At 41.1% G+C, this 23,189-nt stretch overlaps 1 protein-coding gene across 5 annotated transcripts in view; it reads left to right on the top strand.

The window, feature by feature from the left end:
* LOC148863857 (protein ESMERALDA 1-like) overlaps positions 1–23,189 on the top strand; it is a 90,472-nt gene that overhangs the window by 52,691 nt on the left and 14,592 nt on the right. The gene's annotated exons all lie outside the window — the stretch shown is intronic.

Below are 23,189 nucleotides of genomic sequence, written 5' to 3'. Positions count from 1 at the left end.
ACACTAACTCACAGGTAGTATGTGCCATGGCCCTATACTCAGCTTCAGCACTACTTCTGGCCACAACCGTCTGCTTTTTACTCTTCCACGTCACAAGATTTCCTCCAAGAAATGTGCAATAGCCCGTAGTAGATCTTCTATCATTCACTGAGCCTGCCCAGTCTGCATCTGTATACCCCACTACTTCAAGTTTTCCTCCTGGTTTATACAATAGTCCACGGCCTGGAGCTCCTTTCAGATACCTCACAATTCTAAGAATTGCATCCCAGTGAGGTATACGAGGATCCTGCATGAATTGGCTCACCACACTGACTGCAAAGGATATGTCGGGTCTCGTGATAGTTAGATAGTTCAGCTTCCCCACTAGTCGTCTATACCTTCCAGGATCTTCAAATATTTCTCCTGTATCACTGCTCAACTTAACATTTGGTTCCATAGGGGTCTCAGCCGGTTTTGCACCTAACAGTCCTGTTTCTTCCAATAGATCAAGAACATATTTTCTTTGGCACAGATTTACACCTTGTTTTGACCTGGCAACCTCTATTCCCAAGAAATATTTCAATGTTCCAAGATCTTTTGTTTGGAAATGGTTTTGCAAAAATACCTTTAATTTGCCAATCCCCAATTTATCACTGCCAGTAATGACAATATCATCCACATAGACCACTAATAGAATCTTCCCAGCTTCTGAGTCATAGCTGAACACTGAGTGATTTACCTGGCACTGCTTCATTCCAAAACTCTTCACCACTTCACTGAACTTCCCAAACCAAGCACGCGGCGATTGTTTCAACCCATAAATTGCCTTTTTCAATCTGCATACCTTACCATCCTCCCCCTGAGCAACAAACCCAGGTGGTTGCTCCATATATACCTCCTCCACAAGATCACCATGGAGAAAGGCATTCTTGATATCAAGCTGAAACAGAGGCCAATCATACATAACTGCCAGGGAAATTAGTACACGAACAGAACCAATCTTAGCCACCGGAGAGAATGTCTCCATGTAGTCTACTCCATACAACTGGGAGTAACCTTTAGCAACAAGTCTGGCCTTCAGACGCTCTACACTACCATCTGGCAAGTACTTCACAGTATACACCCATTTACATCCCACAACATGCTTACCAGGTGGGAGAGTAGTAAGTTCCCACGTTTGAGTATGTTGAAGAGCAGAAAGTTCCTCCTCCATTGCCTGCCGCCAATCAGGTGAACTGAGAGCTTCTTGGACATTGTTAGGTATGGAAATAGAGGATAAAAGGGAAACAAACTGGCGATGTGATGTAGAAAGACGAGATAATGAAACGAAATTGGAAATGGGATGGAGGGTAGAACTGCGTTTACCTTTCCGTAAGGCAATGGGTAGATCAAGGTTTGAGGGTTCAACAATAGGAGCCATGAGAGGATCCACAGATGAGGTAGAAGCTGGAGGAGGGGCCGGTGCCGTTCGACGTGTATACACTTGCCGGATTGGTGGACGTTCGGTGGTGATCTGCATGGGATGAGGTGATGAGTCTACTCCAACAACAACATCTGGAACTGGATCACTGACAGGGAGAGGAAGAGGAAGTGCGGGTGGAGACGAGGGTGCTTCAGGACTTGAGAAGAAGGGGACTGACTCAAAAAAGGTGACATCAGGACAGACATAGCACTTCCGGGTAATGGGATTATAACACTTGTACCCTTTCTGAGTCCGTGAGTAGCCAAGGAAGACACATTTAATTGAGCGTGCATCTAGCTTGTCTATTCCAGGACTCAGATTGTGGACAAAGCACACACAACCAAAGACACGAGGAATTAATGGGAATGGAGATAAAGTGGGAAACAAGATAGAGAAGGGGGACCGACCATGAAGAATGAAGGAGGGCATCCGATTAATGAGAAAACATGCAGTGAGTACAGCATCACTCCAAAAACGTTTAGGAACATTCATGTGGTGAAGAATAGACCGAGCAGTTTCAAGAAGCTGACGGTTCTTCCGTTCAGCTACCCCATTTTGTTGAGGGGTGTATGCACATGATGTCTGATGAATAATGCCATGCTGTTCTAAATACTGTTGAAATGAAGTAAGAAAGTATTCACGACCATTATCTGAACGGAGAATTTTGATTGGAACACCAAATTGTGTGCGTATTTCAGCATGGAATTTTTGAAAAATAGAAAACAATTCACTTCTTTCTTTCATTAAGTAAATCCATGTCATTCTTGAACAATCATCAATAAAGGAGACAAAATACTTGTACCCATTATAAGACTCTATTTTGATTGGACCCCAAACATCTGAATGAACCAAAGAAAAAGGACTCAACATACGACTCTCAACTCTTGGACTGAAGGACACACGACGATGTTTCCCAAACTGACATGACTCACATTGCAAAACTGACAAATGACTCAATGACGGGACCAAAATCTTGAGAGCCTTGAGAGATGGATGTCCCAGTCGGCAATGCCATTGTAGAGGAGTAAGCGAAGTCTGAAGAGCAATTGAAGATCCACCACCGTCAAGATAGTACAGTCCACCAGCTTCATGCCCCCCACCAATCTTCTTCCCCGTCTTGAGATCCTGAAAAACACAGGTGGAAGGAAAGAAGGTAACGGAACAGTTAAGAGCTTTGGTTATTTTACTAACAGACAAAAGATTGAATGGAAACTTAGGGACATATAAAACAGATGATAAGGGCACAGGAGCCATGTCAATATTACCAACACCACATATGGGAGATGAGGACCCATTGGCAAGTGTAACAGTTTGTGATGTGGAGGTTTTAGAGAGAGAAGAGAACACACCTGGAGTCCCGGTCATATGATCTGAGGCTCCAGAGTCAATAATCCAGGGAGAGGTTTTAGATGACATGCAAGCAATACCTGATTGGGCAAGTGTGGCAGTGGTATGCTGTGAAGTAGTTTGAAGGAACCGTTCATACTCATCACGCGGTACGCTCACCATTTCCCTCCCAGAGGTAGATGTAGATGTGGGATGAGTTCGGTCTGCCGGTTTACTGTCACTGATATCAACCTCACCCGCTACAGCATGATTAGCCCATTTAGAGGGAGGGCCATGTAGATCATAACAGAAATTCACTGTGTGTCCCTCTCTACCACAATGAGTGCATTTCCTTGTAGAGTTATTCTTCCCTCTGCCACGACCTCCCCCTGAGTCACGACCACCCCGACTAATCATGGAACTGCCACGGCCTCCTCGGGGAGCATGACCTCCCCCTCTTGTACTATATCCAACCCCTCGAGCTGTCACAAGTGCTGATCTATCAGACTGTGTGGAGTTCTCTGTCTGTCCCAAAGAGATTCTACGAAGCCTTGAGAATACTTCCTCAAGTGTAGGAAGAGTAGAGCCCCCCAATATTTGGGCTCTAACTGGTTCATATTCCGACTTCAGCCCCACCAAAAATCTTGTAACATCTAGTTGCTCCCTTTGCTGTTGCTGAACTTTAATATCTGGAGTAAGGGGGTGATAGACATTGAGTTCATTCCTTATATTCTTCATGTTGGCATAGTACTCTTCTAGTGTTTTGGTTCCTTGTTGTAAATCAAAATACTCCTGATAAAGCTGATGCACTCTTGTTGTGTTATCTTGTCCAGAATATAGCTTCTTAGCATGCTCCCATATATCCTTAGCCGTATCAAGAAACATGAAGTTGGCACTAATTTTAGGTTCCATACTATTCCACAGCCAAGTCATGATTTGAGCATCTTTTTGCTCCCAATCATCAAACCCTGGAGAGTCCTCCGATGGCTTTTCATCTCTTACATGCTTTACTTTCTTCTTTGCCTTGAGAAACACTTCCACTGATTTGGCCCATGGAACATAGTTCTCCCCATTCAGCTTAATTGAGGTCATTTGTACCCCTAGGTAGTCGGAGGAAATTACCACATTAGGTTTCTGATCATTGTAGCCATTTCCTATTGCTGCCATTATACTCTTTCACAGTTGCCTCTAACCTTACTTCTCAGCTACAAGCTGATTGATGTTGTTCACAGTTTGATATTTCAGCACCTATTGCAGCCCCTAAACACAACAGTGGGAGCACACACTTGTTCTTCTTTACACTACTGCTGACTTCACACACCTACGACCCACATAAGCATCACAAGCACCACAACACAACAGTAGGCCCTCTTACAACCACTCAATAAAAAAAATTGCGCATCACAAGCACCACAACACAGTCAAACTGCTACACCCAGTTCAGATTTGTTTAACACACTTAAGAGGGCATTACACGACCACAAGGAGCTTGGCAAGGTCACTGCATTCCACCTTACACCACTCGTCCACCTACAGCAGCCCTAACACCACTCAACAACTCACAGCAGCCCTACACCATTCGGCTACTGCACACACAGCCCTTTTTAGGGCAACAATGAACCTAGTTCTCTAGGTTCTAATCAGTACTAACTGATTCTTGAAGGGTTCCTACCCAGAAATACCAGCAACACAAGAGGACTAAATAACTAACCTTCCTTTGAGAGTATCAGCCAACCATTCATTGCTGAAATCACCTTCCTTGATGAAGAAAACTGTGCGCAGCAGAGAGCAACGAACTGTGATGTCTCAGACCTAGGGCCAGCCAGCTCTCTCCATTAACCAACTAGAAACGAAGAGGAGGGTGTCACGAACACAGCTGAGATGCTTTGCAAGCGGAAGCAGGTCAGAAACCTTGCTCTGATACCATGTTTTGGAGCAGCTACAGTAGTCCGAACCAGTGAAGAAGGAAGAAGAAGATGAGGAAGAAGACAAGAGAAAGAGAGAACAGGAGGGTTTAGTCGAACTGATTAGTATACCCATTCAGTTGACCCCCTTGTGTTTATTAGGTTCTAATTACACTTACAAAGACTAAACTGCCCTCACTTAAGTGTGGGGCAGAGTACTCTAATAAAACAGCCACATAAGCAAAGTACTTGACTGACATAAGATTACTAAATTACCCTTATTCGGCTCACTCTAACAGAAAGATTTGAGATCATTAATCCTTGAGACATCATTATAGTCACAACACTATCACCAATATACACAATCAGGTAAACGGCCAAGGATCCTCTCCTCTTCACAAAGAGGGTATGATCAGACTGTGTCTGTACATAGCCAAAGCTAACAAGGGCAGCCCTAAACCTTTCAAACCATGCTCTAGGGGACTGTTTGAGTCCATAAAGAGATTTCTTCAGCCTGCAGACTTTTCCTTTCATATTTTTTTCATTCATCTCTGGAGGAAGAGACATATAGACCTCCTCATGTAACTCTCCATTCAGAAATGCATTCTTTACATTCAGTTGATAAAGTGTCCAGTTTGAGTGTGCAACCAAAGATAGAAGAATTGTCATAGAAGTCATCTTGGCAATAGGGGCAAAGGTCTCCAGATAATCAATCCCATATTTCTGTGTATAGCCTTTTGCAACCAGCCTAGCCTTGTACCTTTCAATGGTGCCATCAGCATGATATTTGATAGTAAAATCCCATTTATAGCCTACTGGATCCTTCCCTTCAGGCAAATCAACCACTTCCCAAGTGTCATTCTTGTGCAGGGCATCAATTTCTATTCTCATAGCATCCCTCCATTCTAGAATAGTAAGAGCTTCTGACACAGACCTGGGAGTTGGGTTAGAAGCAACAGAAGAAAGGTAGGCAAAATATGAAGGAGAGAGCAAACTATAAGAAAGGTGTTTGGAAATGCAATGTGTAGTACACTTCCTTTTTCCTTTCCTAATAGCAATGGGGATATCAAGGTCTGGGAAGGATGGCTCCAAAGGGGCTGTAACAGTACCTGTTGTCTCATTTGTAACTAGAAGTGCATGAGGCTCATGTGTTGGAGGGGAAACAATCTGTTCATTTCTGGTTCTTTGCCGTTGGTACAACCTAGGATTAAAAAGAGGGCGATGAGGTAAAGGAGGAGGAATAGGAACACTAGAATGAGAGTGAAGTGACTGATCCTCCCTTGACTCATTTGAAGGAGGAAGAGACTCAGCAAAAGACCCAATTGGGACAGGAAAAGGAAGAGCAAACACCTGTGACAAATCCTCCCCCTTTGGACAATGTCTCTCCAGAGAAGAACCATAAAAGGAAGAAATCTCATCGAAGGTGACATCCATTGAGACATACCAAGTGTCAGTCTTCGGATCAAAACAACATTAACCCTTCTGTGTGGGGGAATAACCAAGGAAGATACACTTGTGGGCTTTTGGTTCAAATTTATGTCTCTTGACACTTGGGATATGTACATAACAAGTTCAGCCAAAGACACGAAGAGGAATAGGAAAAAGATCATTGTTTGAATGAAGAAGATTGAAAGGAGACTTAACCCTAAAACCCTGGATGGCATACGATTTATAAGGTAGGTAGCAGTGAGAACAGCATCACCTCAAAATTTTGTAGGGACATATGAGGCAAATAGAATACTTCTTGCAACTTCAACAATATGTCTATTTTTTCTTTTAGCAACTCCATTATGTTTTGGGGTCCTAACACATGAGCTTTGATGAATAACCCCTAAATCAGTGAAATAGCAGGTCAGGTTTTTCTCAAAATATTCTTTTGCATTGTCGGATCTGAAAATTTTAATTCTAGTATCAAACTGGGTTATGACAAATTCATGGAATTGCCTCACAAGTCTGGGAACTTCATCACGGGACTTCATAAAAAGTACCTAAGTGAATCGAGAAAACTCATCAATGAACAAGATAAAATATTTGTAGCCACCCATAGAAAGTAAGTGGTAAGGCCCCTACACATCAGAGTGCACAATATTAAAAGGAGAAGATCTTTTATTACTCAGAGGATAACTGTTTCTATAATGTTTTGACTATTCACAAGACTCACAATGAAGACTAGACAAACTAATTCTCTTAAATAGTTATAGGAATAAATGACTTAATGTAGAAAAAGAAAGATGACCCAAACGAAAATGACATAACATGACTCGACTGATGGACTCTGTAGATGTAGACCCAAAAGCAACTTTTCCAGGATGTTCATGGCACTGTCCAGGAGTATCCAACAGATATATTCCATTCGCCTCATGGCCACTCCCCCTTCTGAGACTCCAGATCCTGAAAAACACACAGTAGGAAGGGAAGAAGGTTACACAATAGTTTAACGACTTAGTTGGGCTACTTACAGAAAACAAGTTTGTATTTAGTCTGGGTACATGAAGAGCAGAAGGAAGAACCAAGGAGTTTGTAGCCTTGATGGTTCCCTTGCCAGAGATAGGGGCAAGAGAGCCATCGGCTAGGGTGATTTCTAAATAATCCTTTGGGGCCCGCAATCAGATTTCTCCAAAAAATTAGGGTTTTGGGCAACACGCTTGAATTTGTCAAGAGGACGACAAAACTAGTCCCCTTCTCTCTAGAAACCACTAACAACTGGGCTGAAATAGGTTTCTTTAACTATTCATACGATTTAGTTCTCCATACACATTGTGTATGGGGAAAAAAAGGTGAAAAAAAGGGAAAAATGAGCTTGCTCTGATACCAAGAAGAAAAACAGCATTTTGAGAAGAAAGGTTATTTAGAAAGTTGCAAAAATTCAAAAGAAAGTAGCAGAAATCAGAGTTCAAGAGGAGAGAAGAAGAAGAAGAAGAAGGTGGCAGCAACTTGGGTTCAAAGAGAGATTTTTGAACATAATCTCTTCTCTTACTCCCTAAATTCTATTTCATTTAGTTAAACTTTAGTAATTTACAGAGAAGCCCCTAGATGGGCAAAGAATTAAAAAGACATAACATAAGAAAGAATAAAGCCCAGATTAAGGCCCATTACAGCAAAGAACATAAAAGATAAAAAAGGATAAACAGCCTATGGGCCATTCGGCCCATCTCTCTACAAGTTGGAATACTGAAATGAAATCTACCGATACTGTGGGACTGGGTGTTGGAGGTAGTAGTGATATTTTTGGGTCTGGGATCATTAGCATAGTAAAATTTGATGATAGTAATTACTTGGAGTGGGTACAATCAGCTAAGATGGCTATTGGTGCCTGTGGAAAATTAGGGTATCTCACTGGGGAGGAGAAGAAACCTAATACAGACTCTTCCCAATGGGTGCAAGAGAATTACATGGTAATGTCCTGGCTGTGTAATTCTATGTTACCTCATATTGCAAAAAAATTCCTATGGGCTAATACTGCTAAGGAGATTTGGGATGGAGTGACTGAAACCTACTCTCAGAAGCAAAATGAAGCCAGAGCCTATTAGTTAAGAAATCAGGTTATAAGTATGAAATAGGGAGAAAAACCTCTTGATATGTATTTCTCCATGCTGAAAACCCTATGGCAGGAAATAGATCACTTAGAAACTGTGATATGGGAAAGTGTAAATGATGCAACAACTTATCATAAACTGCTAGAGAGGAATAGGGCTTTTGAGTTCTTGGCAGGGCTGAACCCTGAATTTGACATTACTAAGCAGCATATTCTTTCTGGGGAGGGTGTGACACTCTCTCAGGCCTATGTCGTTGTCTCTGGAGAGGAGAGTAGGAGGAATGTAATGCTAAGACAGCCTGGGGTTGACTAGTCGGCTATGGTTGGTACAACAAAACCTAAGCCGAATGGAGACAGGGGGAGTAGTGAGACTAGAAGGGAAGATAAGAAGGACTTGGTGTGTGATTATTGCAAGAAGCCTAAGCATACCAGTGACACTTGTTGGAAGCTTCATCCAAATCTTATGCCTGCTCGGATAAGGAACAAGAAAGGAAATGCAAATGTAGCCATTAAGGAGATTCTTTGGCCCCTCTTTCCCAAACCGATTGGGAATCCGTTGTAGTAGCTGTAGTGAGAACAGAATTGGAGAGATTTGGACAGCTTATGAGTAAGAAAGATTCACTTAGCTCTAGCCTTCTAGATGGGCAGTAGAATGCAGGAGGCAACTACACCACTTCCTTTGCACATACAGGTAGTTCATATGCAACTGCAAATCTTGCATCCACTTCAGGTAAGGAGGGACCTCCTTGGATTATAGACTCAGGAGCATCTGAGCACATGACTAATGCCCCTACCCTTTTCAGTTCCTATTAGTTGTGCTCGCAAATGGTTCACATATGCCCATTGCTGGGAAGGGGACAGTTAGAGTGACCGATGATATAAGTCTGTCTTCTGTTTTACATGTCCCTAGACTTCATACCAACCTACTGTTTGTTAGTTCTTTGACAAAAAAATTGAATTCTTCTATGACCTTTCTTCCTGGTAATTGTGTTTTGTAGGATCTGGAGTCAAAGAAGATGATTGGGAGTGGTCGTGAGGTGAATGGTGTCTACCTTCTGGATGAGATTCTGAGATATTAGGGCCATCATGTTAGCAACAACAGTAGTAGTGGGTCAGAGTCAGTGAAACGGATTATGCTTTGACACAATCGCTTGGGACCTCTTTCTTTTAGTTATTTGAAATGTCTTTTCCCAAAGTTGTTTGAGTCTGTTCAGTTATCTACTTTGGAGTGTGAGAGTTGTCAGTTAGGAAAGCATTGTAGATAGTCTTTTAAACTAAGTAATAAAAGTACTTTTTCTTTTAATATTGTTCACATTGATGTATGGGGTCCATATCATATCCTTTCTATGGGAGGATTCCGTTACTTTCTCTTATTTGTGGATGATTATACACGATATTCTTGGATATATTTGATGAGATCACGTGATGAGGTTCCTAACTTGGTACGACAATTCCACCAGATGGTTCTAAGACAAATTGGAGTGAGAACTAAGGCTTTTAGATTAGATAATGCCAGAGAATACTTTGAGAAGGACCTGACCACGTATCTCTTAGAACATGGTGTAGTTCATTAAAGCAGTTGTGCATATACACCGCAACAGAATGGAGTTGCTGAGAGGAAAAACAGACACATTGTGGTGGTGGCAAGGAGTCTTATGGTGTGTGCTTCAGTTCCTGTGCAGTTCTGGGGAGATGTAGTTCTTACAGTTGTGCATTTGATTAACCGTGTTCCTTCATGGACTTTGGGGTTTAAGGTGCCATTTAGTCTTCTTTTTCTAGATGGGGAGATATTTCATATACCTTTAAGGGTTTTTGGTTGTTTCCTTTGTTCACATTCTTGGCCCTCATCGCAAGAAATTGGATCCTAAGGCCAAGAAATGTGTTTTTTTTTTATGCTCAAAACCAAAAGGGGTATTGCTATTATGACCCAGTGTCGAGGAGCAGATTTGTCACTATGGATGTTACCTTCTTTGAATCCACCTTATGTTCCTCTATTCCTCTTCCTGATTCTTTGGTGCCTCCATTAGTTTAGCCAGCACCTGCATCAGTTCAACCAGCACCTGCACCTCCAGTTTCATTACTTGAGCCACTACGGGAAACCTCACAGAAATATCAGCGCTGGTAGATGATGGTTGACTCCACACATCCTCAACCCACACCACTTTCTATCAGTCTTTCTGAAACTCCATATTCGGCAGACATGGTTCCAAGTATTCCTCTTGAGCCTAAGCCTGTTATGTTTTCTGATGATAATGTTCTTGTCCCTAACACCATTGTTGTAGCTGATCCCATTGACCTTGATTTTCCCATTGCACTTCTTAAGGGGAAGAGAAAGTGTACAGTCCATTGCATTTCACACCATCTTTCCTACAGTGCCTTATCACCCTCTTACCATGCTTTTCTTTCTTCCCTGGATTCTGTGTCTATACCCAAAAATGTTATTGAGGCTCTCACCAAATCTGAGTGGAAAACAACCATGCAAGATGAGATGGATGCATTGGTTAAAAACCAAACTTGGGAAATAGTTGATCTCCCCCCAGACAAGGAGACGGTCAGATATAGATGGGTATTCACAGTGAAGTATAGGGCCGATGGAAAGATAGAGAGGTACAAGGCAAGGTTGGTAGCAAAAGGGTGTACTTAGACCTATGGTGTTGATTATCTGGAAACCTTTGCACCAGTAGCTAAGATGAGTTCAGTCCGTATCCTTTTATCTCTAGCAGCCACCTATTCATGGCCCTTGTTCCAGCTTGATGTCAAAAATGCCTTCCTCAATGGTGATTTACAAGAGGAGGTATATATGGGCATTTCAATAGGCTTTTATGAAAATGTTGGTAAAGGAAAGGTGTGTGTTGTCAGTTGTTTATGTATTCAGGTTTAGTACCATAAGAGTACTGTTGTAATTTCTCCTCTGTTTATATTGTTCGACTGTACTAGTATAAATAATAAAAATCCTTCTTTCGCCCCCAAGTTGAAGAGGGCTTTCGGTCACTCGACTCACCTCTCTTCTCTCTTCTTCTCTCCTCTCTTCACTTGCTCTTGCTCAACATGGTATCAGAGCAGGTCGTCCAGGCCTGAAGGGTGGTGTCAAGCTAACTACTGCTGCATCCAATGCTGTCTCCAATCGAACTCCTGATCTGGTGAAGTCAGTTCGACCCAGAAGTTACAGAGTCTTTTCGTCTTCCAGCCCAGAAATTGCTCCTCTTGTATGCTCGACTGTAGAGAGACTATTGTTTGCAGTTCGTAGAGGGTGTTTTGTCTTCAGAAAGTGCTCATCTTCTGTTCGGATGCCTATTGTTTGAGGATTCGTAGAAGGAGCTCTGGTTTACAATCAAGGAGTTCTGGTTTACCATAAGAGAGACTATCATCTGAAACTAAAAGAGGTACTATCATCCTTGTCTGTTCGGATGCCTATTGTTTGCTGAACTGTTTGATGACTGTTCGGCTACCCTACTGTTGTCTGTTCGACTGATGAACTGTTCGGCTGCCCTACTGTTAAGCGATTGTATTCCTTAACACAGTAACTGTATTTGAACTTTTTGTTGTTGGTATTGTGGGCTGTTGATGGTCTGTTTTTTTTTTTTTGGCCGACTAATTGTTTGCTCAACATTAATCTTATTAATTGTCTGTTCAGCTACCCTATTGATCATCTTGACTGGTTCGCTATCAGCCCTATTAAGTAGGTCATTCTGACATGTTCTTGTACTGCAATAGCAGTGCTCTTTCTTTTGTTCTCAGTGAAACCAGTGGTCAGAAGGACCTATCTCTGAAATAGTCTTGTACGGCTGTATTTTTTTGGTTGTTGTTTCAACTTTTTATTCAGATATCATGGGCAGTGAAGATTCAGCCACATTTGGAGTTTCCTCAATGCCTAATGGAATGGGTGGGGGTGACCTATCCTTTCCCATGGCTGTTGTCCCTCTTGATGGTTTAAATTACCTGGAGTGGTCAAGAGGGATCAAATTATACATCATGGCAAGGGGGAAGATAGACTATATTAATGGGAGGATAAAAGAACCATCCTCCGGGAGTGCTGAATATGATAGATGGAATCAGGAGAACAATATTGTTATGTCCTGGCTCTTGGTTTCCATGCAACCTCAAATCATGAAGAATTTCATGTGGGCTGAAACTGTGAATGAAATCTGGGAACAAGCAAAGTCTACATATTCTGAATTGTGACACTATGCCAAAATTTATCAACTGCAGGTAGCATCTTCTACTTGTAGACAGGGGGAGAGGTGTTTATCGGTCTATTACTCTGACTTAACATCTGCCTGGAAGGAGTTGGATCACTACCAGAGTGTGGATTGGAAGTGTGATGAGGATGCTAAGAAGTACAAACAGCTTGTCTCCCAGCAAAGGGTGTTTGCATTCTTACATGGTCTGAATCCTATGTATGAATCTATCAGGGTTCAGATTCTCAGCTCTAAGGATCTCCCTTCTGTTCAGGAAGTCTATGCTCTTGTACAATCTGAAGAAAGCAGGAGAAATTTGATGAACAGCCCTGGTGGGGATGCTGTTGTGTTAGTTGCAAAAGGGGGTGTATCTACTGGTGTGGGATCTTCTTCCCGGAAAGGAGATCTCCAGAAAAAAACAGAAGATAAGGAAAAATTGTGGTGCACTCATTGCCAGAAACCCCGACACACCAAAGATGCCTGTTGGGATTTTCATGGGAAGCCAAAATGGGCTCAAGATCTGACTAAGAAGCAAGGTTCAGAGGTGAATAAGAAGTACGGACAGCAAAGTACAAAGAAACATCACATGGCCAACATGGCTACTCGGGAGAATCAGTCCCCCATTTCTACTGTGACTCAGACACATCTCACTGGACCTGACCCGAGGGAGGACATTATGAATTCCTTCCGTGACCATTTAGAGCTCTATGGTAGAGCAATTCGTCAGATGGATACTCCTCCCTCAACTTCATTTGCATCTACGTCAGGTAACCTTGCCACTGCTTTCCATGTTGCTTCTCACACCCCTGACTCTCCATGGATCATTGATTCTGGAGCATCAAAACATATGACTGGTACGTCCTCTTACTTTCAAACCTATCACCCTCTTTCTGGAAGAGACAAGGTGAGACTAGCCGATGGATCATATTCTTCCATAGCTGGTCAAGGAACTCTCTCTCTTCCTCTTGGCCTTACCCTTTCTGATGTTCTTCATGTTCCAAATTTTCCCATTAATTTGTTCTCTGTTAGTAGTGTTACTAATTCCTTGAATTGCTCAGTGACTTTTTTCCCTTCTCATTGTGTGATTCAGGATTTGGCCTCGGGGAGGACGATTGGTAGGGGTTGTATGGCTGATGGACTTTACATGCTAGAGAATAAGGCTGGTCTTCATGTTACAGAGTCTATGAGTCAGTCTATGAGTCAGTCCTGTAAGAAAAAAGTCTATTTATGGCATTGTCGTCTTGGTCATTTGTCTTTTGAGTCTTTGAAAGTTGTATTCCCAGAACTGTTTAAGTCAATGTTTGTTTATGATTTTTCTTGTCAAACGTGTCAGTTGAGTAAGCATTGTAGAACTCAATTTCTTCAAAGAAATAGTAAATCTGAATCTCCGTTTCACATTATTCATTCTGATGTGTGGGGCCCTGTTACTTTACCATCTGAGAGTGGCTACAAGTATTTCATTACCCTCATTGATGATTATTCTAGATTTACTTGGGTATACCCGATGCGAACCAGGGAAGAAGTACCAAAAATCATTCAAGATTTCCAACGGATGGTCTTCACTCAATTTCAAACTGAAATCCAAATTTTCCAATCAGATAATGCAAAAGAATTTTTTCATAGTACCTCGCGGAATTTTTTGCTTCGCATGGTTCCCTTCACCATAGCTCTTGTGCCCGCACACCACAACAAAATGGTGTGGCCGAACGGAAGAACCGACATCTCCTTGAAGTGGCTCGAGGTTTACTACTTCATATGAATATTCCCAAACGGTTTTGGCTTGAAGCTGTTCTTTGTTCCACTTACCTTATAAACCGTATGCCCTCTCGTCGGTTAGAGTACAAAGCCCCACATCAACTTCTCTTTCCTAAGGCTCCCCTTCTTTCTATTCCTCCTCGTGTCTTTGGTTGCCGGTGTTTTGTCCAAAATCTGTCTCCCACCCGTGGGAAATTGGATTCTCGTGCTATCCCTTGCATATTTCTTGGTTACTCCTTTACTCAAAAGGGATACCGTTCTTTTGATCCTGTTTCTCGTAAATTCTATGTCTCCATGGATGTTTCTTTCTTTGAAGATGAGCCTTTCTATCCTGTTTCTCCTCAGGGGGAGTGTAGACATGAGAAGAAACTGGTTCAGCTTCCCTCTCTCCCTGACCCTCCACCTTTTCGTGCCTTTTCTCGTCGTCGCAAAGGCCAACCAAATCCAAGAGCTGTAGAGAATCCGGAAGTTGTACCTCCAGTGCCACCAGACTCCTCGAGGGAGGATCATACTCACTCAGGTATTTTGGCTCCCAATGATGTCCTTGAATCTATTGAAAATGATTCCTCTACTGCTAATGATCTTGACCGTCCTATTGCTCACAGGAAGGGTGTTAGATTGTGCACCACTAAACATCCCATTTCCAACTTTGTCTCCTATGAGAACATTTCATCCTCATTCCATGCCTTCCTTACCTCTATTGACAGTGTCCCTATCCCTAAGAATGTGGTAGAAGCTCTTTCAATTCCTGAATGGACAAATGTCGTGAGGGAAGAAATTAATGCCCTTCACAAAAATGGCACATGGGAACTTGTTGATCTTCCTAAGGGAAATGTTCCAGTTGGATGTAAATGGGTGTTCACAGTCAAGCATAAGGCTGATGGAATATTGGAAAGGTATAAAGCTCGCTTAGTGGCAAAAGGATTTACTCAAGTGTATGGAGTTGATTATGCAGAAACTTTTGCCCTCGTTGCCAAGATGAATTCCATTAGAGTCATTTTCTCTCTTGCGGCTAATCTAGATTGGGTTTTACACCAGATGGACATCAAGAATGCATTCTTGAATGGTGACCTTGAAGAGGAAGTGTACATGATTCAACCTCCTGGGTTTCTAGCCCAAGGCAATGAACAGAAAGTGTGCAAGTTGAAGAAGTCCTTATACGGGCTGAAACAATCACCAAGAGCTTGGTTCAGTAGATTCCATGTGGCAGTTCAGCAGAAAGGATACAAGCAATGTCAATCAGATCACACACTATTCGTAAAAAAAGGAGAATGTAAAATTGCTGCTCTAATTGTATATGTGGATGACATAATTGTTACTGGTGATTGGGAGGATGAAATTCAGAAATTGAAACTTTTTCTTGCCACTCAATTTGAAGTGAAGGATCTAGGACCTGCCAGATACTTCCTTGGAATTGAAGTTGCCCGATCAAAGAAGGGTATCTTCATTTCTCAAAGGAAATATGTCCTAGATTTACTTCAAGACACTGGAAAGATGGGGGTGAAGCCAGTTGACTCTCCCATTGACCCCAACCATAAATTAGGTGACAACTGTGGTAAATCACTAAAGGATGTGAAACAGTTTCAAAGGCTTGTAGGCAAATTGTTATACCTTTATATGACTCGCCCAGACATTGCATATGTTGTTGGTGTCCTCAGTCAGTTCGTGCATGCTCCTAGGTCTTCTCATCTTGAAGCAGCAGAGAGAATCCTCCGATATCTAAAGAAGTATCCGAGTACTGGTTTGTTGTTTCAAAAGCACGGACATTTGAAAGTTGAAGTTTATACAGATGCAGATTGGGCTGGATCCCAAAGTGATAGAAAGTCTACCAGTGGCTACTGCACCTTTATAGGAGGGAACCTTGTTACATGGAGGAGTAAAAAGCAAAATGTGGTAGCTAGATCTAGTGCTGAAGCTGAATATTGTGCTATGGCCCACGGGGTTGCTGAAGGCATGTGGATAAAGAATTTGTTGGGGAGTTGGGTTTCCCAGTGACCAAACCTATAACTCTATTTTGTGATAACAAAGTAGCTATAAGCATTGCTGCCAATCCGGTGCTACATGGTAGAACAAAGCACATCGAAGTTGACAAGCATTTTATCAGAGAGAAAGTTATCACAGGCGAAGTGTGTACCCCCTATGTCACTTCTGAGAACTAGCTTGCAGACATCTTTACAAAGGGTTTAAACCTTTCCAGACATCATGACCTTTGTGACAAGTTGGGCATGATTGATATCTATGCTCCAACTTGAGGGGGAGTGTTGTCAGTTGTTTATGTATTCAGGTTTAGTACCATAAGGGTACTATTGTAATTTCTCCTCTGTTTATATTGTTCGACTGTACTAGTATAAATAATAAAAATCCTTCTTTCACCCCCAAGTTGAAGAGGGCTTTCAGTCACTCGACTCACCTCTCTTCTCTCTTCTCCTCTCCTCTCTTCACTTGCTCTTGCTCAATAGTGTGCAGACTCATAAAATCTCTATATGGACTGAAACAGTCACCTAGGGCTTGGTTTGATAGGTTCAGAGGGGCACTCATCCGTTTTGGATACACACAGACACAGTTTGATCACACCCTCTTTGTGAAGAGGAGAGATTCTCTGGTGTCAATTCTGATTGTGTATGTGGATGATATAGTGGTGACAGGAAATGATCTGGAGGAGATTGATGATCTCCAAAAATCATTGCAGCAAGAATTTGAGATCAAAGATCTTGGTGAGCTCAAATACTTCTTGGGGATTGAAGTTGCAAGATCCAAGCATGGGATCTTCATTTCATAGAGAAAGTATGTACTTGACCTACTGCAGGAGACTAGGAAGCTGGGGACCAAACCAACAGGCACTCCTATTGATCCAAATCACAGAATTAATGGTGTGGATGGTGAATTGGTAAAAGATGTGGGGAGATATCAAAGAATGGTGGGCCGACTACTATATTAGTGTATGACATGACCAGATATTTCTTATGCTGTCAGTGTTGTGAGTCAGTACATGCATGCACCTCAGGTTCAACACTGGGAAGCTATTGAGAGAATACTTGCATATCTAAAAAGGCACCTTGACAGAGGCTTTCTTTTCTCAAATAATGAGAATCTGAAGCTAGAATTCTATACAGATGCGGACTGGGTAGAATGCTTAGATGACAGGAGGTCTACATCAGGAGTGTGTACCTTTGTAGGTGGAAACTTGATCTCCTGGAAGAGTAAGAAGCAAGCGGTTGTGGCAAGGTCAAGTGCAGAGGCTGAGTATAGATCCATGGCTCATGGTGTCTCAGAACTTCTTTGGGTTAGATCTCTTTTGAGTGAGATTGGGGTGAAAGCAGAGGAACCTATGGTGTTATACTGTGACAATCAGGCTGCAATCAATATTGCCCACAATCCAATTCAGCATGATAGGACAAAACATATTGAAGTTGATAGACACTTTATAAGAGAAAGGGTAACAACCGGAGAAGTCTGTTTGCCTTATGTCTCTTCAAAGTTGCAGCTGGCTGATGTTCTCACTAAAGGGGTGGCAAAGAACAAGCTTGAACATGATCTACGCAAGTTGGGAATGTGACATTTACTCCCAACTTGAGGGGGAGTGTTGAAGATCAATCAGTTTTATGATGTTTTTCCGAGTAGATGTTTTATGTTAGTTGTTAGATAGGAGGTGGGGACCACAGTAGTTATGTGAGTCCAAATTTTATTATGTTTTTGAGTCTTATATATGCTGTTTTATGTTTTGCCGCCCTATAAGGGCATAGTTGTCTTTGTACTACTCTATTATTTTTAGTATAAATAATAAGTGAAGGGGGCATCCAGATTATTGCTCTCTTTTCTTTTCAACTTCTCTTCTTCTCTTCTCCTTCTCTCTTCCTTATCTCTTCAAGAAACTACTTTTCTTTCATTTTTTTTAATTCAGCAGATTTCTACCGATATGTCAGTGATATTTCAAATTTCATCGATATTATTAAAAACTTTTTGATATTTCATTAAAATCATCACAATTTTTTAAAAGTATTTTCCTAAAAGAACCAATGGAGAATTGTTGATTGGATGATTGGCTTACTCTTTTCATATGATTCACTTGCTAAGTCATTACAGTTCAAAAGGAGAAGAAAAATGCATATAACTACAGAAGAGTATTCTCAATCTAATCAAAGCATATAGTAACAAAAAAGACAAAAGTCAAAATGACAAGTAATTGACATATTTAATGAAAAGAAGATGGCTAAAAGGCTAAAAGAGAGATAGAGAAAGATACCTATTAAAGTCACTTAATTTTCTCTTATTTGATTTATACATTTTTTTCTATGGGTTTTTGAGCCTTAAATGTGCAATTATAATTATTCTAATGATTCCTGATGTAATATTAGCTATGTGCTGCAAGGGCACTTTTGTCTTTTCCATTTTTTATATTGTAGGTCGCCCTAATACATAAATAGATGGACTGGCGCCGCCAGCCAAGATTTTGACTCTAAAAACATTCTTCTCTCTTTTCTCCTTCTCCTTTCTTCTGTTTTTCTTTCTCTTGATCGAAACCATGGTATCAGAGCAGGACGTTCTATGTAAAAGGTTTATCTTTTGTTCGAAGCTACTCCAATCGCACATCTGGACTGAGAGTGAAGAAGACAAGTTTGATCTTGCCCTGAGAACACTTCAGTTGATTTTTCTCCTTTATTTTTCAATAGAAACTTAAAAATCACATCTAGTGAGTGGCAGATGATTGACTGAAGTCTTCTTAGAGGTCGCCAGGTCGATAGTTGGTTTTCTTTCTCTCTCTCATTCCTTCCTGGACTGCAACTTCCAGAATTCTGTTGAACTGATCAGAAAGAGACTAAGTTCTTTTTTTATTGGTTCTTGGTACTGTTACCAATAACATATTAAAATCTACCTTAGCTGAATGGTGTAGGTCTGTTCAACTGCCTCTTGTGGGTCTGTGATCCAAGTCTGTGTGCATGGAGAACCTGTGTAGGTCATGTGTGACCTGGTTCAGATGGAAGGGTACAGCAATAGTGCTGTAGATGTTATGTGTGGCTTAAATTAGCATTGGTGAGGTCGGTTTGACCTGTGAATGTGTGACAGTTCTTTGCCATGGCATCTGAGGACTCTGCAACTTCTGGAACCTCTTTCCAATCAAGGAGGAATGAATAGTAGTCATGACTCTATGAGTTTTCCAACAACTATTATTCCCTTAGATGGCAGAAATTATTTGATGTGTTCCAAGGAGATGCGGCTGTACATCACAGCAAGGGGCAGGTAAGGCAGGATACATCAATGGGAAAGTGAAGGAACCTAGGGCTGGTACTGCTGAATATGATAAGTGGGACCAAGAGAACTGCATGATTATGTCATGGCTTTTGACTACTACGTTACCATCAGTTAAGCAGAACTTTATGTGGGTTGAGATAGCTAAGGAAATATGGGAACAAGCAAAGGCAACTTACTCAGAGCAGAGGCACTATGCTAGAATTTATCAATTGCAAAGCCGAGTCTGCAACATGTAAGCATGGTTTAAAGTATCGATACGATACGCCCCGTATCGGGCATTTCGCATCGTATATTTCGAAAAAGATACAGTTTGAAATGTCTGTTTCCAGGTGTTTCGGAACCCCAATTGTTTTTAATAATAAAAAATATGTTTTTAGCTTCCCAAAAAACCAAAAATTGAAAAAAAAACCTAAAAAAAGTGTTTCGGAGCAAGGGGAAAGAAGTTTATCAACCTACTATTCTGCTCTCACATCTATCTGGAAAAGAGTTAGATTACTACCAAAGCATTGATTGGGAGAGTGAGAAGGATGCCAAAGCCTATAAAAAGTTAGTTTCATAGCAGCGGGTGTTTGCTTTTTTTTTGGGACTTAATCCCATGTATGAACCCATTCGAATCCAGATTTTGGGCAGCAAGGATCTTCCGTCTATCCAAGAGGTGTATGCACTAGTTCAATCTGAGGAAGGTAGGAGATCTGCTATGAATCCTCCTGAAGGGGAGACCGTTGCTTTAGCTGTAACTTGTAAGAGGTAACACTAATTCAGGAAGAAAGGGGGGAGGTCAAAAAAGGGTTGATGATAAAGATAAATTGTGGTGCACTCATTGTCAGAAATTTAGACACACCCGGGAGACATGTTGGGAATTGAATGGAAAACCGAAGTGGCTATAAGAACTAAGTAAGAAATTAGCACAACAAGATAGCAAGAAGCCAAATCAGAAAAAGTTCACTTCAGCTAACTTAGCATCTCATGAGCCATAGAGCGGATGTACTATCCTGAATTCCTAGGATTGTCCCCTAGTTCAGATCTCAAGGAAGATATTATCAATGCCTTCCATTACCATTTGGAGCAATATGGTAGGGTTCTCAAATAGGTAGATTCTGGATCCACTCCTTCAACATCTTTTGTGCTTCTCCTCAGGGGGAGAGTTCAAGTGATGAGAAACAAAAACAAGTCTTATTGCCTTCTCCTCTTGGCCCTCCTCCATTTCGAGTATTTCGTAGATAGTGGTACAAAATCCAAGGCTGAGGTCAACAAAGTTCAATAGACACAGAGCATCCTGAAGCTGTGCGACCTATGCCATCGGATTCTCAGGGGTTGGATCCCTCACCACATCCAGGTACTATTGTTCTAGTTGACATTCCTGAACCTATTGATATTGACACCTCCAATTGTGATCTAGACCTTCTTATTGCAAAAGAGGAAAGGGATAATGCACCACACACCACCCAGTGGCTCATTTCTTGTCCTATGAGAATATTTCACCCTCTTTTCGTGCTTTCCTTTCTACTATTGACATTGTTCCCCTTCCTAAGAATTTCGCAGAAGCTTTACTTGTACTTGAGTGGATAAATGCAATGAAGGAGGAGATCAATATCCTTCATAGAAATAGCATGTGGGAGTTGGTAGATCTTCCTGAGGGAAAGGAACCTGTGGGGTGCAAATAGGTGTTCTCTGTGAAACATAAGGCAGATGGCACAGTGGAGAGGTATGGAGTTGATTATGCAAAAACCTTTGCTCCTATGGAAAAAATGAATTCTATTCGGGTGCTTCTCTCTTTAGAAAAAAAAATTAGATTGGAAGCTTCATCAACTGGATATTAAAAATGCCTTCCTGAATGGTGACTTAGAGGAAGAAGTGTACATGACCCAACTTCCAGATTTTTGTGCTAAGGCAAATGAATGTCTGCTGATTGAAGAAATCTCTATATGGTTTGAAACTGTCTCCAAGGGCCTAGTTCAGTAGGTTCCACCAGGTGATTCAATAGATGGGTTTTAAGCAGTGCCAGTCTGATCATACACTCTTTATGAAGAAAGAACAAGGAAGAATGGTAGCTCCGAGAACCCCCTATTTGGTAATGTTGTTCATTCATTCGTCCTACTAAAATATATTCTTAAAAACAATTAAAATTATAAAATCATTATTTTTTGTGTGAGTACTAAGAATTTAAGACCCTAACATGGGCTTGTTTGGGCCTTGCCTCAAGGGGCGTGGCACAAAGGCGGCTTGTAGAATCAGGAATGTAATATGTTTTACATCACATTAGCTACTTTAAGTAATGCAATTGAGGAAAAAAGAGATTGTGGGTTTACATGCTTGAAAATGTTTTATGTGTTTGATTTTATTTTTAAATTCACATTTGAATATGCTTTACATGTTATGTTTATGTATTTTAATTTTAGATAATAGGTTTTTTAAAACATTTATTTTAAAATTCAAAGTTTATATTTTTTATTAATATTATGCTTAATATTTTTTATTTTTTTGCATTTTTGCATTTTTTGGCTTTTTTTTTTTATTTTTGCACCTTGCTTCAAAAAGGCGTGTGACTCGTCTTGTGCCTTGCACCTTTAAAACACTAGGTATTTTCATCTCCCAAAGGAAATACACCCTGGATCTCTTGAAAGATATGGGAAAGCTTGGAGCAAAACCAACCAACACTCCTATAGATGTAAATCACAGGCTTGGGGACTGCAATGATGAGCCCATTGTAGACACAAAGCAGTACCAAAGGTTAGTGGGATAAGACCTGACATTGCATATGTAGTGAGAGTCCTTAGCCAGTTCATGCATGCTCCCAAGGCTGCACACTTAGAGGCACTAGACAGAGTTCTTAGATACCTGAAGAAATTCCCTAGGACAGGTCTCCTATTCAAGAAGCATGGGCATATGAGAGGTTGAGGTTTACATTGATGCAGATTGGGCCAGCTCTGTGAATGATAGGAAATCCACTAGTGGCTATTGTGCCTTTGTTGGGGGAAATCTTGTTACTTGGAGGAGTAAGAAACAAAGTGTGGTGCCCAGATCTAGTGTAGAAGCAGAATACAGGGCTGTGTGTCGGTGTGGCAGAACTACTATGGATAAAAAATCTCCTAGGTGAATTGGGCTTTCCTCTAAATGATCCTATGTCACTCTGTTGTGATAACAAGGCTGCTATCAACATTGCAGCCAATCCTGTTCTCCATGATAGAACTAAACACATTGAGGATGATAAACACTTCATCATGGAGAAATTAGAGAAAAGAGTATGCACTCCCTACATCAGCTCTGAAGATCAACTTGCAAACATCCTTACCAAAGGATTAAACTCCATGCGGCACTATAACCTTTATGACAAGTTAGGGATGATTGATATCTATGCCCCAACTTGAGGGGGAGTGATGTAATATTAGCTATGTGCCGCAAGGGCACTTTTGTCTTTTCCATTCTTTTTATAAACACTCCATTCTCTCTTTTCTCCTCCATCTCCTTTCTTCTGTTTTTCTTTCTCTTGATCAAAACCAATTCCTTAAAGGTTTATTAACTGATTCCGTGCTTTTAGAAAACTTTCTTGATTTCTTTAGATTTTCGAAATATCTTAGTGAAATTTACGAAATATCTCTGAGATATCTCCATCTCTACATGGTAAAATGTCCATCAATATTGAAATTACAAACCATGCATCCATCCCACTTATTTGGTTCCTTTTCTCCACCCACTTCTTCCACTAAATTCCTTATCATCCTCTACATTGAACTTAAATCTCTCTATTATCTTTCTCTTCTTCCACTTTCCTTCCTCATTTTTTCCTAAAATAAACTCTA

This window comes from Nelumbo lutea, chromosome 3 (genome assembly GCF_056320005.1).
Source record: "Nelumbo lutea isolate HS-2025 chromosome 3, American lotus-T2T, whole genome shotgun sequence".
In the NCBI taxonomy this organism is placed as follows: domain Eukaryota; kingdom Viridiplantae; phylum Streptophyta; class Magnoliopsida; order Proteales; family Nelumbonaceae; genus Nelumbo; species Nelumbo lutea.
The sequence above is the reverse complement of the archived record's forward strand: the minus strand, read 5'-3'. Positions and strand labels throughout refer to the sequence as shown.